This window comes from Podarcis liolepis (genome assembly GCF_965112155.1).
Source record: "Podarcis liolepis genome assembly, chromosome: 13".
Taxonomy (NCBI): Eukaryota; Metazoa; Chordata; class Lepidosauria; order Squamata; family Lacertidae; genus Podarcis; species Podarcis liolepis.
The window spans coordinates 14,884,264-14,900,967 of NC_139573.1; the positions used below are offsets into that span (position 1 = coordinate 14,884,264).

Below are 16,704 nucleotides of genomic sequence, written 5' to 3' on the forward strand. Positions count from 1 at the left end.
ACCAATCCCTAAAGCCTTAGGGAAGCCAGTGGTGAACGAAGAAGAACAGGCACCCAGGGTAGGGGGGCAGGGCAAACCGCCCATCGGCGCATGCACACGTGTGGCTACATACCACCTGTGCACCGCTATGTACCATGAATGCGTGCACATCGTATGTATGGTGGCAGGATCCTCTGCTCGCAGCTGCTGCGTAGTCAGTGGGATCCTTCGCTCGCAGCAGCAGCAGTTTTGGCGGGTTAGGGTACACTGTATGACGCTTGAGCGGCGCAGCACATGCACCACTGGTCGGTTTGCCGATGGAACTGCTCGAGCACTGTACGGACCGTGGAGGAGGATGCAGCCGCGAGCAGAGGATCCTCCACACGCGTCTGCAGCAGCACAATGACGGTGCACGCCCGGGGTGGCAGGGGAGCCCCCTGAGGTGTGCCTTCTTGTCACACCTCCTCAGAGATGGCACCCGGGGGGCCCGCCCCCTTCCTCTGCCACTGGGGAAGGCCCCATGTCACTTCAATATCACACATGGAATATCATTGGCACTCAATAATTATAAAGAAGTAGTCAGACTACAGGTCCACAAAGAAGCAGCCCCTGGAACCCCCTGGGATTTTGCTTCAGCTGTGCAGAGAGAGATTCTCCTTGAGTATGCATTAATGTCATTTTTAGATTCAAGGTCTGTTGCTGGAACACATGGTCTGTTTTAGTAGACTGGTTGTTGGATTATTAAAAGGAACTTCATTTAACTTGTACTGTTATTGCTGAAATAAAAACCGGCCCCCCATTTAGGAAGCTAGACTAAAGGATTCCGCCCAAGGCCTGAAACCACCAGAGTTGTGACATTTGACTAAAGAAAGGCAAAACCTGCCAATGCAGGAAAATTCCTTTCCGGTCCTTCAACAGCGCCTGCGTACCTGTAGAGAAGAGGTTAACCTGCAAAAGGAGGCTTAACTGAGGGAGGGCAGGGTGGGAGAAGTTCTGGAGCCAACTGACACTGATTCACAGGTAAGATTCACCTTCTGTTCTGTGGGCCGTCCCTCCCCCACCTGGCTGATCCTCTGGCGACGCCCCCCAGGTGGGACTGGACGATTGGCTGAAGTAGGCGGAGACCTCCGGGTATCCAGCTTGGGGAGGGTGAAGCCAGCCCCTACTACTGGGAGACGCACTGGGATGGGGGGCTGTGCGCGACCACGCAAAAGGCGCCTCCCCCCCCAGTTGTGGGGAGCGGTCACTGTATTATCTAAGTGACAGAAACTGATTTGAACATTTTGCCATCTCTTCTGGAAACCTGAATATTTATCTACCTGAAGTGAACCAACTGATGTTTAGTAACTGAAATTTAAGAAGGGTTGTGCCTAAAGTGTTATGTTTAAACCTGAGACATCTTACAGTTAAAGTAAATACGGTAAATTCTTTCTACCTGAAAGAACTCGTTTCCCGACCCACTTTGTGTCATAAACTTCCTTTGTTTAATAAAGCTTTTCTTGTTTGTTTGAGCAACTCCTGCCTGAGACTCTAAATCATTGTTACCTCATACATGTCCCCCACTAGATAATCTGAGGTAAATTGTAGAAATTTGTGTAACTGGTGTACCTTGAGGTGGTCACACTATATTTAATTGAGGGCTGGCCCAATGTGAGCTTGAGAAAGTGCTGTTGCACTGTCGCTCACTGCTGGTGGTTGTTTTTCTTTTCTGAGAGAGATATGTTAAATTCTTGAGGTTTTAGATTTTGGAAGTTAAAGTGATGTTTTAAATTGTGTATATGGTACATTTTATTGTTAAAGACAACCTGAGGCCTATGATGTGGAAAGTGGGATATTATTTCTTAAAATAAATAAATAAAAGGAATGGATAAAGATTGCATTGATTCAAAGAATCAGAAGCCAGGAGAAAAATGTATGTGCCTGGCATTCAAAAGCAAATGACATCCCTGGCGGGCAAGCCTGATGAGGGAGAGCTCTACACAACCAGGGGCTACCACTGGCAAGGCCTCCTCTCTTGCTGCTCCCATCGGGACCTCCGTTGGAGGGGGGGCACAGAGAAGGGCTTCAAGTGATCACTGCAGAGTTCAGGTAGGTTGATATGGGAAGGGGAGGTCCTTGAGGTACTGAGAGTCTGAACCACGTAAGTCGAAACCAGCATTTGAATTGGGGCTAGTAATCAATTGGCAACCAGAGTAAAGAGAATGTTCCTTCCTAGCACCTCTAGGACAGGGAGGGGGCGGGGCTAAAAGGGCTATTGCTTTTTAGCTATAAGGGCACATTCACCCTTAGGAAGCTCTCCAGGACCAGCATGTCATTGGTGAGTGACCCAAAGTGGCTGTGGTCACCTCACACTCTCATGCCTGTGAACACAGGAGACATGCATAAACCTCTCTGACCACCTGAACATTGTGTCTGATCTTTAGATTGGTTTTGCTGCTACCGAATTAGTGGGATTGTGGGTTTGGTTGGGAAGTGGAAATAAAAATGTGCTTGTGGTGCTGGATCAGGCCTCTGGACCCTTCTCTGAACTAAGCCAACCATCAAAATTGGAGATAGCTTAAAACTATGATGTAAAAAAGTGAAGGTTTCTGATGGCACACCAGCATGAAATTGTACATAGAGCTCCCCACTTCCTCAATACCCTCTGGAAAGAGCTTCTGCAAAAGGAAGAAGGTATTTGTGTCTTCTGGAAAATATATGTTGAAAATCATTTTGTACACAAGTGTGAAAAGCGCACAGAACACATTTTTAAACCATTAATTATTCATTTTATTTGATTTGTATAACACTGGGACAGATTCCAGAGTTCAGCAGGTACAAATTAAGATGAAGGCACAAATTTGGCAAAGGGATTCATAGGCACCAGGGAAATAGTAGCTTATCTAAAAGGCATTAAGCTTGGATCACCTGCATCATGCACAAACTAGGATTTCTAACTGTAGCCTAGCAGGATGTGTATGTCCATATGAGAGTATATAATAGTAATCATTAATCTACTTCGTGTTTAGCTTATGCATGTCTATATACTACTCAGCTAACTCCCCATTACAAGAGCTCTAGATTGTCTAAATATTAGCCCATAGTAATCAATTAAATGTAATAAAAGAAAGGAAGCCTTTGAAGATGCCTTTTGGCCTAACACTTTTCTTTTCACTTATTGGAAGGTGGCAAAGGAATATCTGTAGGTGGAGTAGAATCACTCGTAAATTTCATATCACGGCAGAACAAGACCGTTTCCTTGCCCAAACCCAGCTGATATTGCCATATGTATATCTTCTCCTTGGGCTGCAGGGTCAAATTAATAGTTTCTTCGATCTTAGTGGCTTCATTCCAGTCTTCCTGCTCTGTGTTGACACTATTCCCACCATACTCAGCAGTGAGAGAGAACTGGTACTTGGCAATGGCTTCAGTGAGTGCGCCTGACTCATATGAGGCAGTCATGGAAACTTTCCAGTTGTGCTCCACACTGCTCATCTTCTGCTTGTTGTATCCCACTTTCTTGGTGATCTTCTTATTCCATACAATGGGAGTGTTGGAGTCATTGGAGAAGGTCTTGATAGCTTCCCACTTACCATAAGCTGGGCCTTGGGTAATAGCCATTCCTCCAGGGAGCATGTTCACAACATCCCTATGGAAGGAGTATGTTTCAGCATCCACATTTCCGTGGAAGTCGGTGCATCTATAGTACTGGACCCCCCATTCATCATGGGGTTTTACAAAGTAATAGTAATTCTTGATGCCCCAGTAATAGAGACCATCCTTGCAAGTTGGGTGAAGTGTGTATTCAATTGCATCTGTATCTTCATGCATATTACTGACCCGACGGTAAACACCTCTTTTCTGGAAAATGATATAGAAGGATCCAAAGGCTGAGAGGTAATGGTCCCCTCCGCGGCATTTGGGATGCAGGCTGTATACTACAGAACCTAAGTCTGCATTCATGTTGCTGACACGGCGATAGTTGTCTCCTTTGATGATGTAGAATAGGTCATCCTCATGGGCTAAGTAGTGTTCTCCTCCTGTGCAGGAACTGTGCAGGCTAAACACTTCGAGGTCTCTGCCCTCGTGGAAATTGGTGGACCTCATGTAGCAGCCCAGGTCTGAGCGGACAATGTAGTAATATTTATCTACCCCACAGAAATCAACCCCTGGGGCTTTCTTCTTAGGGACTATCTCTGGCATGGTGCTTGATTCTAGGAAAAGAAAGCAATGTATTCAGTTAGATCAGAAGATTTCACAAATTGATCATTTATTTACTCTATTTACTTATTTTATTATTTATGAAAATGAAAAAATTAACAGAATTTGCTGACGTCTTGGAAAACTGTCTCAGTGCTTTAACACAATATACCTGCCAGTGCCAAATATGATGCCAAAGGTAAATGATTACTAATTAATTGTGAGGTGCTTTAAAGACGAAGCAAACACCTTCTCCTTGTGAAGACATATTTCTCTATCTATTTCTCTCTCCATTTGATAGGAGACCCACCCACCCCTTCTAAGGAATATAAATTGCGTTTGACAGGCTGATCACTTTTAAAAGCAGTTTGCCTTGTGATTTTAGGGAATGGCTGTTTGGGAAAGGAAAGATCCAGATTAAAGGGAAGTCTTCTTTCTACACATAACTGTTAGTCTCTTTCTGCATAAAACTGCTCCATTTTGGGGAAGCCTTGCTCCTCTTTTATCTTGCTTTCTGAGAAGTCTTGCTCATAGGTTTTTCCCTGCCTTTGCACACACTGTTACGAACCTGCTCTTCACGCCTAGCTGACCACATCCACAGAACTTGATTGTTACATTGTCTCATGCTATGATCAATCATTAAGTAACAGACATCCCAAGCTCACGGAAAACAAACTGTACTTGCTCTCCATGCCTAGCTGACCATATCTACAGAACCTGATTGTTATATTGTTTGTGCCAATTAATCCCTAGTTACAATTCAATTAGGAGGCTTCATGCCTGTCTAGTTCTGGCTCCGATTCTCAGCCTTCTCTCCATCAATGATAAATGATCACATGTAATCCCCACCTTTCAGATGTAATTCCCGCCTTAGTACTTATGTTAACCAATTACAAGTTTCTGTGTGTATGTATCAACCAATCAACCACAGGCCCACCTGGGGCAATGCTTGTAATATTCAATAAAACAGGCTCCCAGGGTCCGCCCTGGACAGACGCCTAGCTACACCTGCCTCTCTCGTCTCCCATGATTTTTCATTTCTACATCTGGTGACCCGACGTGCCAGATCCCTTGCGCAGCCGAGCAGTCAGCCAGCCTCATACTTCACTCGACTGGAGAAGTCTTAGCCGGCTACACCGTGAGTATGGGGGGGAGCTTACAAAGTCCCAGAAAGTGCATGCTACTGAACTGCTTCATTTAGTCAGACAGAGAGGTGCAGGTGCTCATGTTTCTTTAAAGGAAATTGAACAATTGCTAGGTGAGATCGCATTCCAATGTCCCTGGTACCCCGAGGCAGGCTCCTTGGGGGTAGAGGCTTGGCAAAAGATTGGAAAAACTTTTTTTGCAGAACCCAGGGCTCCTATTCATTGTCTGCTAACTTGGCAGAAATGTGCTGTTGCCGTGGCAAACTTAGGGCCCCTGGCCTCTCAGGCGTCTCCCACGGCTCCTGCACTTCTAACTATTGCAGACAATCCCCCTCCCTACCCCAAGCTTTTGCCTCCTGCACAATCCTGCCAATCCCTCCCTCCTTTGCCTGCTTCCAACCCATCCACCCCCCCTTCCACCCCTCCTGCATCTGCTCATACAGGAGCTATTCCTCAGCCCACACCCATTCCCCCTTCCCTCCCTCCTGCATCTGCTCATACAGGAGCTGTGCCCACCCCCATCCCCCCTTCCCTCCCTCCTGTGTTTCCTTTGCATGCACCTGCTTCTTCAGAAGCTGTGTCTCAGCCCACATCCACTTCCCCCCCTCTTTCTTCCCTCCCTCCTTCCACCCCTCCCTTGCCTGCCTCAGCTCCTGCCTGTTTCACGGGAGCTGTTCGTGTTGCACTTTCTCAAGCCAGGCAAAAAGGTTTCCTTTCCTTAGAGGAAGAATCTGAGTGGGCTGGTGAAATGCCATCAGCTTTCCCTGTCTCCAGCTCAACCCCATCAGCTTTCCCTGTCTCCAGCTCAACCCCATCAGCTTTCCCTGTCTCCAGCTCAACCCCATCTGCTTTCCCCATTTCTTATGCAAACCCAGGCACAGCACAACAACAGGTGCTATATGAAACCCTTTCTTATTCTGTAATGCGAGAATTAAGAAGGGCCATTGTTGATTCTGGTCTCTCAACTGCAATCGCCCAGGTCATTTTGCTAAACAATGCAGAGCCCCTGGCGGGGGTCCAAACAGGAATGGTGATGCCAATAAGGCTAAACCTTCCAAGAAATGCCCAAAGTGCGGTAAAGGCTATCATTGGGCAAATCAGTGCAGGAGTTCGGGAAACTCCTTAGGGGCCCCACTCCCGGGCCAGGACAAATAGGGAGCCCCCCCCCCGCCATTAGTCTCCACTATTAAAACCATCTCAAAGGATACACGCTCTGATTTTACCATCAACTTAATTAATCAAAAAACCAAAGACACTGTTTTACCTGGTGAAATTGTGCTTATGACCACCCAATTACCTCCTAAAGTCGCAGGCTTAATTTTACCCAAATTTTCTGCGGCCAAAGAAGGAATCCAGATTATTCCAGGAGTTCTGGATCCTTTATCCCACTCTTGATATCGCCGCTCTGTGAAATTGACTAACGATTGTGATGCTTTTGTCTCCTTTTTCAGTAGGTCTGAATATATCTCTTTAGTTGTTTCTCTCCTAGGAGTCCCTGGATTGGCTGTACAGAATCGTATGAACATTAATTCTTTAGCTTGTTCTGCAGAAAAAGCCCTGAATTTTACTTCACAAGCTTCTCACCTTTTGAATAAATAACAGAGTGAATTTCACTATGGAAGAAAAAGCCCTGAATTTTACTTCACAAGCTTCTCACCTTTTGAATAAAGAACAGAGTGAATTTCACTATGGACTTTTACAAAATCGTTCTGCTATCACTATTTGCTGATGCTTCATCATTATGGCTGTGAACAAGTGAATGATGTGTTGTTTTAATATTACTGATAATTCCAAAGCCATCCAAAAGCAGATCTCTCATTTGCAAAATCTTACACATCACATTAAACAGGACGTTGGTTTTTCTGGCCTCTGGGATTCTTTCACCCAGTGGCTTACTGCTTGGCTACCTAATCTTACCTGGCTTCGTAATCTCTTTCAATACGCCCTTGTCATTATATGCATCTTAATTTTGTTATGTTGCTTCCTTCAATGCATTCCTGGCCTCATAAGCCTTTTCTCTCGGCTTCTCTCTCCCCCTCAACCACCTAATAAACTTCTCGCCGCCTACTTTGCGAAATGGCAACACCAACAGTAAACCTAAGGTGAGATGTGGACGGGCTTATTTTGGGCATGCGTTGGCAAACCACGTATCCCGAAGTATTCTTGTCCCATCGACCCTGGCGAACTTATTTTGGGCATTTGTTGGCACACCACTAATCCTGAAATATTTTTGCCTTATCTACCCAGAATGCCTCGCAAACAAGAAAAGAAAGGGGGAGATAAAGGGAAGTCTTCTTTCTACACATAACTGTTAGTCTCTTTCTGCATAAAACTGCTCCATTTTGGGGAAGTTTTGCTCCTCTTTTTTTCTTGCTTTTTAAGAAGTCTTGCTCATAGGTTTTTCCCTGCCTTTGCACACACTGTTACGAACCTGCTCTTCACGCCTAGCTGACCACATCCACAGAACTTGATTGTTACATTGTCTCATGCTATGATCAATCATTAAGTAACAGACATCCCAAGCTCACGGAAAACAAACTGTACTTGCTCTCCATGCCTAGCTGACCATATCTACAGAACCTGATTGTTATATTGTTTGTGCCAATTAATCCCTAGTTACAATTCAATTAGGAGGCTTCATGCCTGTCTAGTTCTGGCTCCGATTCTCAGCCTTCTCTCCATCAATGATAAATGATCACATGTAATCCCCACCTTTCAGATGTAATTCCCGCCTTAGTACTTATGTTAACCAATTACAAGTTTCTGTGTGTATGTATCAACCAATCAACCACAGGCCCACCTGGGGCAATGCTTGTAATATTCAATAAAACAGGCTCCCAGGGTCCGCCCTGGACAGACGCCTAGCTACACCTGCCTCTCTCGTCTCCCATGATTTTTCATTTCTACACAGATTTTGCAGAAAATCAATGCTTGTTTGAAGGCTCAGTGTGGCTAAAACACCTATATCCATCACTGCTGTGCTTGCTCACAAAGAGAAGCTCTTTGCACCTCTCCCTTGTTCAGAACATCTGAGAGAGTGGGCCTTCAGTACTGAGGCCCCATTAAATGGAGAGGCTGAGCCAGTGGATTTTGTTTGTTTTTTTGTTTTGTTTTGTTTTAATAATATTTTATTAATTTTACAATACAAAATTATAAGAACATAACACACATTTTTTCACAAGTACATTCTTTTATGGACTTCCCTCAGCTCTTCTGACAATCCTCCGTTTTGATTCTTTTTTACGCATTTCCTAATTTTATATTGTCTTATAATGATAACCTTCCTCCTCCCTACTCCCTTTTTTACAATATTTTTAATATTAATTCTTCACAGAGCCTCTTGCAAACCAACAAACGTTATTTGTTCATCGCATCTACTTTTCAAATAATCTACAAATTTACTCCAGTCCTCGGTGAACCTATGGTTCTGTCGGTTTCAGATCTTTCCTGTTAATTTGTCGAGTTCTGCATAGTCCATTAATTTCATTTTCCATTCTTCCATCATTGGTATCTCTTATTGTTTCCATTTTTGGGCCAATAATGTCCTTGCAGCTGTTACCATGTATAAAAAAAGCTTACGTTCTTTTCTATTTCTTTCACTTCCAACCATGCCTAACACAAATGCCTCTGGTTTCTTTACAAATGTATATTTCAACATTTTTTTCAATTCATTATATATGATTTCCAGAAGCATTTCACCTTTTTACACTCCCACCACATATGATAACATGTTCCCTCTTTTTCTTTACATTTCCAACATTTGTTACACACTTTGTACAGAGCCAGTGGATTTTGAGGGGATATTTACTGAGGGCTTTTGTGGGCACCATACGAGGGCACCCAGGCACTCATGAGTGCCATGCTGGTAACTGCTGTTCTAATTAATTTCCTATCTCAGCTGTGCTGGGAAGAGACTGCCTAGCAGCTCAGAATATCTTGGAAAGTGCAGCAAAATTCAGATCTGAAGCTGCTTATCTCATTGTGTGCATAAACTGACACCACCCTTTCACCCATACAGCACTGGAAGGGACAGATAAACTTACTTGCCTACCCTCAACCTCAGTACAGCAACTACAGCAATAGTACTATAGTGCCAGACTGTTGAGCTTCAGAGCTAGGAGAGGATGGAAGGACACATCCATGGGGGCTGTGGGGGAAGAGAAGAGATTCCCCAATTCTTTATTCCTCCTCATATTTTCTTGTGGCGTCTGATTTGTTCCTTCTAACACCAACGTATCCAGGAGGTGCAGATTGTTAAGACTAGATGAGCATCCCTGCTTGGGATTGCCATGCTGTAAGATCTGCACCCCCTCCATGCAGACTGAAGGTTTAAATATGTGTATAAATCATATTTCTTAAAGCTACAACAGTCTCTACCATGTCTTCAATTTTCCAAAGGAGCACTGGGTGAGTCCCTGGAACACCTTGGGATCTTGCTACAGCTCGGCAGAGGAAAGTGTTCTTGAATATGCATGAATGTCATTTTTAAATTCAAACGCAGCTGCTGGAATATGTGGTTTGTTTTAGTAGAATGGTTGTTGTATTATTAAAAGGAACTTCATTTAACTTGTACTATTATTGCTTAAATAAAAACCTTAGAGTGAGGTATACATCCTGTGTTCTTGGGTCTCTTCCTCACTGTGCACAAGGAGGGCTGGTAGTCTGATCAGCCACTAAACTCCACCTTTTGGGTGTTTTTGATTCAGGAATATAAAAATAGGGGCATAATAGAAGTTTATAAGATAATGCGTGACACTAAAGAAGTGGCTATTCCTCTCTACCTCTTCTGGTGCCATAACTCTAGAGCTCAAGAGGTCCTATTAAAATAACCTGACAGCAGAGTCAGTGATAGACAAAAGAAGATACATTTCCACACAATGCAAAACCACTTTATGAAATAAATTATCACAAAGCATTGAGATAGCCATTGTCTCCTGGTGATTATATGCAGCCCTACTCCTTGCTATTCAGAAACACTCAGTTTGTATAGGATTGTATTCTGAAAGAGATCTGGAGGTCGGGATGGATGTTCCTAATATAAGATAAACTTGATAAGCTATTTACAAAAGAAATGTTCCAGGGAGCTCTAGCTTCTCTGTTGCTGAATCCTTCCCCTACCCAGAGGCCCCTTCCAGTCCCATCTGCGTTCTCAAAGATACCCATGGGCCCCTTCCAAACCCAAGATGTTGCATACGAGTTCAGAATCTGGTAGGAATGGGGATTCTTCCTCTGGATCACATCATGATCTCATCCTGCAAGGTGTTTCATGACGTTTAGAGGAGACTGAGTAAATGAAGGGAGTTCTGGTTGCTGGAGGGACCAGAGATACCAATCCCTAAAGCCTTAGGGAAGCCAGTGGCGAAGGAAGAAGAACAGGCACCCAGGGTAGGGGGGCGGGGCAAACCACTCATCGGCGCATGCGCAGGTGCCGCTACGTACCATCTGTGCGCTGCTATGTACCATGCATGTGTGCACACCGTATGTATGGCAGCGGGATCCTCTGCTCGCAGCTGCAGCGGAGTCAGTGGGATCCTTCGCTCGTAGCTGCAGCAGTGGTGGAGGGTTAGGGTACACTGTATGGCACTTGAGCGGTGCTGCGCATGCGCCACTGGTTGGTTTGCCGATGGAACCGCTCGAGCGGAGGAGAGTGCAGCTGGGAGCACAGGATCCTCCACATGCGTCTGCGGCAGCAGGATGGCGGTGCGTGCCTGGGGGTGGCAGGCGAGACCCCTGAGGTGTGCCTTCTTGTCACACCTCCTCAGAATGGCACCCGGGGGGCCTGCCCCCCTTCCTGTGCCCCTGGGGAAGGCTCCATGTCACTTCAATATCACACAGGGAATTTCATTGGCACTCAATAATTATAAACAAGTAGTTAGACTACAGGTCCACAAAGAAGCAGCCCCTGGAACCCCCTGGGATTTTGCTTCAGCTGTGCAGAGAGAGATTCTGCTTGAGTATGTATTAATGTCATTTTTAGATTCAAGGTCTGTTGCTGGAATACATGGTCTGTTTTAGTAGAGCGGTTATTGGATTATTAAAAGGAACTTCATTTATCTTGTACTGTTATTGCTGAAATAAAAACCTTAGAGTTTATAATTATAACCTTTATAATTATAAAGAGGTAGTTAGACTGCAGGTCCACAAAAAGCATTCCCTCCCTTATGCCCCAAATTCTAAAGTTATCTCTCTCCACTCCTGCCCAGTAGCCCTCCAAGACTTACCAGTATTTGCACAAAAACTTTTGTAATAGGTGGCAGCTGCTTCTCTTGGTGGAGAATGAGGGAAATGTGTGAACACTTGCTGCTTAAATAGGATAGAAGAGGCTATGGGTTCATGAGAAACTACGTACCGCTCCTCCTACATTGGAACTAAAAAAAATTATTGATAAGCAGAGACACAACCACAAGAAAACCCTCCCACTCCCCTTCTCAGCGTGCAGAGTCTTCCAGGAACAAAATATAGCATCAGCGGAACTTAGAATATCTATCATTTTCTAGTGCTGTGAGAGCTTTAAACTTTAAACTTTAGCCAACAATAATCACCCAAATTTAATAAAAGATCCCTAAATGGGGAGGAAGCCTTTGAGCATTCCTGTTGACCTACCATACAGTGGGACCTCAGGTTACAGACGCTTCAGGTTACAGACTCCACTAACCCAGAAATATTACCTCGGGTTAAGAACTTTGCTTCAGGATGAGAGGAGAAATCTGGCTCTGCCGGCGCAGCAGCAGCAGGAGGCCCCATTAGCTGAAGCGGTGCTTCAGGTTAAGAACAGTTTCAGGTTAAGAACAGACCTCAGGAATGAATTAAGTACTTAACCCGAGGTACCACTGTATTTCATTTATTAGAAGGTGGCAAAGGAATATCTGTAGGTGGAGTAGAATCACCTGTAAATTTCATCTCATTGCAGAACAAGACCGTTTCCTTGCCCAAACCCAGCTGGTATTGCCATATGTACAATGCCTCTGGTTTCTTTACAAATGTATATTTCAACATTTTTTTCAATTCATTATATATGATTTCCCAGAAACATTTCACCTCTTTACACTCCCACCACATATGATAAAATGTTCCCTCTTTTTCTTTACATTTCCAACATTTGTTACACACTTTGTACAGAGCCAGTGGATTTTGAGGGGATATTTACTGAGGCCTTTTGTGGGCACCATACGAGGGCACCCAGGCACTCATGAGTGCCATGCTGGTAACAGCTGCTCGAATTAATTTCCTATCTCAGCTGTGCTGGGAAGAGACTGCCTAGCAGCTCAGAATATCTTGGAAAGTGCAGCAAAATTCAGATCTGAAGCTGCTTATCTCATTGTGTGCATAAACTGACACCACCCGTTCTCCCATACAGCACTGGAAGGGACAGATAAACTTACTTGCCTACCCTCAACCTCAGTACAGCAACTACAGCAATAGTACTATAGTGCCAGACTGTTGAGCTTCAGAGCTAGGAGAGGATGGAAGGACACATCCATGGGGGCTGTGGGGGAAGAGAAGAGATTCCCCAATTCTTTATTCCTCCTCATATTTTCTTGTGGCGTCTGATTTGTTCCTTCTAACACCAACGTGTCCAGGAGGTGCAGATTGTTAAGACTAGATGAGCATCCCTGCTTGGGATTGCCATGCTGTAAGATCTGCACCCACTCCATGCAGACTGAAGGTTTAAATATGTGTATAAATCATATTTCTTAAAGCTACAACAGTCTCTACCATGTCTTCAGTTTTCCAAAGGAGCACTGGGTGAGTCCCTGGAACACCTTGGGATCTTGCTACAGCTCGGCAGAGGAAAGTGTTCTTGAATATGCATGAATGTCATTTTTAAATTCAAACTCAGCTGCTGGAATACGTGGTTTGTTTTAGTAGAATGGTTGTTGTATTATTAAAAGGAGCTTCATTTAATTTGTACTGTTATTGCTTAAATAAAAACCTTAGAGTGAGGTATACATCCTGTGTTCTTGGGTCTCTTCCTCACTCTGCACAAGGACGGCTGGTAGTCTGATCAGCCACTAAACTCCACCATTTGGGTGTTTTTGATTCAGGAATATAAAAATAGGGGCATAATAGAAGTTTATAAGATAATGTGTGACACTAAAGAAGTGGCTATTCCTCACTCCCTCTTCTGGTGCCATAACTCTAGAGCTCAAGAGGTCCTATTAAAATAACCTGACAGCGGAGTCAGTGATAGGCAAAAGAAGATACATTTCCACACAATGCAAAACCACTTTATGAAATAAATTATCACAAAGCATTGAGATAGGCATTGTCTCCTGGTGACTATATGCAGCCGTATACCTTGCTATTCAAGAAACATTCAGTTTGTCTAGGACTGTGTTCTGAAAGAGATCTGGAGGTTGGGATGGATGTAACTAATATAAGTTATACTTTATAAACTATTTACAAAAGAAATGTTCCAGGGAGCTCCAGCTTCTCTGTTGCTGAATCCTTCCCCTACCCAGAGGCCCCTTCCAGTCCCATCTGCGTTCTCAAAGATACCCATGGGCCCCTTCCAAACCCAAGATGTTGCATATGAGTTCAGAATCTGGTAGGAATGGGGATTCTGCCTCTGGATCACATCATGATCTCATCCTGCAAGGTGTTTCATGACATTTAGAGGAGACTGAGTTCTGGTTGCTGGAGGGACCAGAGATACCAATCCCTAAAGCCTTTGGGAAGGCAGTGGTGAACGAAGAAGAACAGGCACCCAGGGTAGGGGGGCAGGGCAAACCGCCCATCGGCGCATGCGCACATGTGGCTACGTACCACCTGTGCACCGCTATGTACCATGAATGCGTGCGCATCGTATGTATGGTGGCAGGATCCTCTGCTCGCAGCTGCAGCATAGTCAGTGGGATCCTTCGCTCGCAGCAGCAGCAGTGGTGGAGGGTTAGGGTACACTGTATGGCGCTTGAGCGGCGCCACACATGCACCACTGGTCGGTTTGCCGATGGCACCGCTCGAGCGCTGTACGGACGGCGGAGGAGGGTGCAGCCGCGAGCAGAGGATCCTCCACACGCGTCTGCAGCAGCACAATGACGGTGCACACCCGGGGTGGCAGGGGAGCCCCCTGAGGTGTGCCTTCTTGTCACACCTCCTCAGAGATGGCACCCGGGGGGCCCGCCCCCTTCCTCCGCCACTGGGGAAGGCCCCATGTCACTTCAATATCACACATGGAATATCATTGGCACTCAATAATTATAAAGAAGTAGTCAGACTACAGGTCCACAAAGAAGCAGCCCCTGGAACCCCCTGGGATTTTGCTTCAGCTGTGCAGAGAGAGATTCTCCTTGAGTATGCATTAATGTCATTTTTAGATTCAAGGTCTGTTGCTGGAACACATGGTCTGTTTTAGTAGACTGGTTGTTGGATTATTAAAAGGAACTTCATTTAACTTGTACTGTTATTGCTGAAATAAAAACCGGCCCCCCATTTAGGAAGCTAGACTAAAGGATTCCGCCCAAGGCCTGAAACCACCAGAGTTGTGACATTTGACTAAAGAAAGGCAAAACCTGCAAATGCAGGAAAATTCCTTTCCGGTCCTTCAACAGCGCCTGCGTACCTGTAGAGAAGAGGTTAACCTGCAAAAGGAGGCTTAACTGAGGGAGGGCAGGGTGGGAGAAGTTCTGGAGCCAACTGACACTGATTCACAGGTAAGATTCACCTTCTGTTCTGTGGGCCGTCCCTCCCCCACCTGGCTGATCCTCTGGCGACGCCCCCCAGGTGGGACTGGACGATTGGCTGAAGTAGGCGGAGACCTCCGGGTATCCAGCTTGGGGAGGGTGAAGCCAGCCCCTACTACTGGGAGACGCACTGGGATGGGGGGCTGTGCGTGACCACGCAAAAGGCGCCTCCCCCCCAGTTGTGGGGAGCGGTCACTGTATTATCTAAGTGACAGAAACTGATTTGAACATTTTGCCATCTCTTCTGGAAACCTGAATATTTATCTACCTGAAGTGAACCAACTGATGTTTAGTAACTGAAGTTTAAGAAGGGTTGTGCCTAAAGTGTTATGTTTAAACCTGAGACATCTTATAGTTAAGGTAAATATGGCTGGCCCAATGTGAGGTTGAGAAAGTGCTGTTGCACTGTCGCTCACTGCTGGTGGTTGTTTTTCTTTTCTGAGAGAGATATGTCAAATTCTTGAGGTTTTAAATTTTGGAAGTTAAAGTGATGTTTTAAATTGTGTATATGGTACATTTTATTGTTAAAGACAACCTGAGGCCCATGATGTGGAAAGTGGGATATTATTTCTTAAAATAAATAAATAAAAGGAATGGATAAAGATTGCATTGATTCAAAGAATCAGAAGCCAGGAGAAAAATGTATGTGCCTGGCATTCAAAAGCAAATGACATCACTGGCGGGCAAGCTTGATGAGGGAGAGCTCTACACAACCAGGGGCTACCACTGGCAAGGCCTCCTCTCTTGCTGCTCCCCTCGGGACCTCCGTTGGAGGGGGGGCACAGAGAAGGGCTTCAAGTGATCACTGCAGAGTTCAGGTAGGTTGATATGGGAAGGGGAGGTCCTTGAGGTACTGAGAGTCTGAACCACGTAAGTCGAAACCAGCATTTGAATTGGGGCTAGTAATCAATTGGCAACCAGAGTAAAGAGAATGTTCCTTCCTAGCACCTCTAGGACAGGGAGGGGGCGGGGCTAAAAGGGCTATTGCTTTTTAGCTATAAATCATATTTCTTAAAGCTACGACAGTCTCTACCATGTCTTCAATTTTCCAAAGGAGCACTGGGTGAGTCCCTGGAACACCTTGGGATCTTGCTACAGCTCGGCAGAGGAAAGTGTTCTTGAATATGCATGAATGTCATTTTTAAATTCAAACGCAGCTGCTGGAATATGTGGTTTGTTTTAGTAGAATGGTTGTTGTATTATTAAAAGGAACTTCATTTAACTTGTACTATTATTGCTTAAATAAAAACCTTAGAGTGAGGTATACATCCTGTGTTCTTGGGTCTCTTCCTCACTGTGCACAAGGAGGGCTGGTAGTCTGATCAGCCACTAAACTCCACCTTTTGGGTGTTTTTGATTTAGGAATATAAAAATAGGGGCATAATAGAAGTTTATAAGATAATGCGTGACACTAAAGAAGTGGCTATTCCTCACTCCCTCTTCTGGTGCCATAACTCTAGAGCTCAAGAGGTCCTATTAAAATAACCTGACAGCAGAGTCAGTGATAGGCAAAAGAAGATACATTTCCACACAATGCAAAACCACTTTATGAAATAAATTATCACAAAGCATTGAGATAGCCATTGTCTCCTGGTGATTATATGCAGCCCTACTCCTTGCTATTCAGAAACACTCAGTTTGTATAGGATTGTATTCTGAAAGAGATCTGGAGGTCGGGATGGATGTTCCTAATATAAGATAAACTTGATAAGCTATTT

At 44.8% G+C, this 16,704-nt stretch overlaps 1 protein-coding gene across 1 annotated transcript in view; it reads right to left on the reverse strand.

The window, feature by feature from the left end:
* LOC310691179 (uncharacterized protein) overlaps nt 1–16,704 on the reverse strand; it is a 29,588-nt gene that overhangs the window by 11,693 nt on the left and 1,191 nt on the right. Inside the window, exon 2 of the mRNA XM_083470836.1 lies at nt 11,525–11,606. The gene's annotated coding sequence lies outside the window, so the exon portion shown is untranslated. The remainder of the gene's footprint in view (nt 1–11,524; nt 11,607–16,704) is intronic.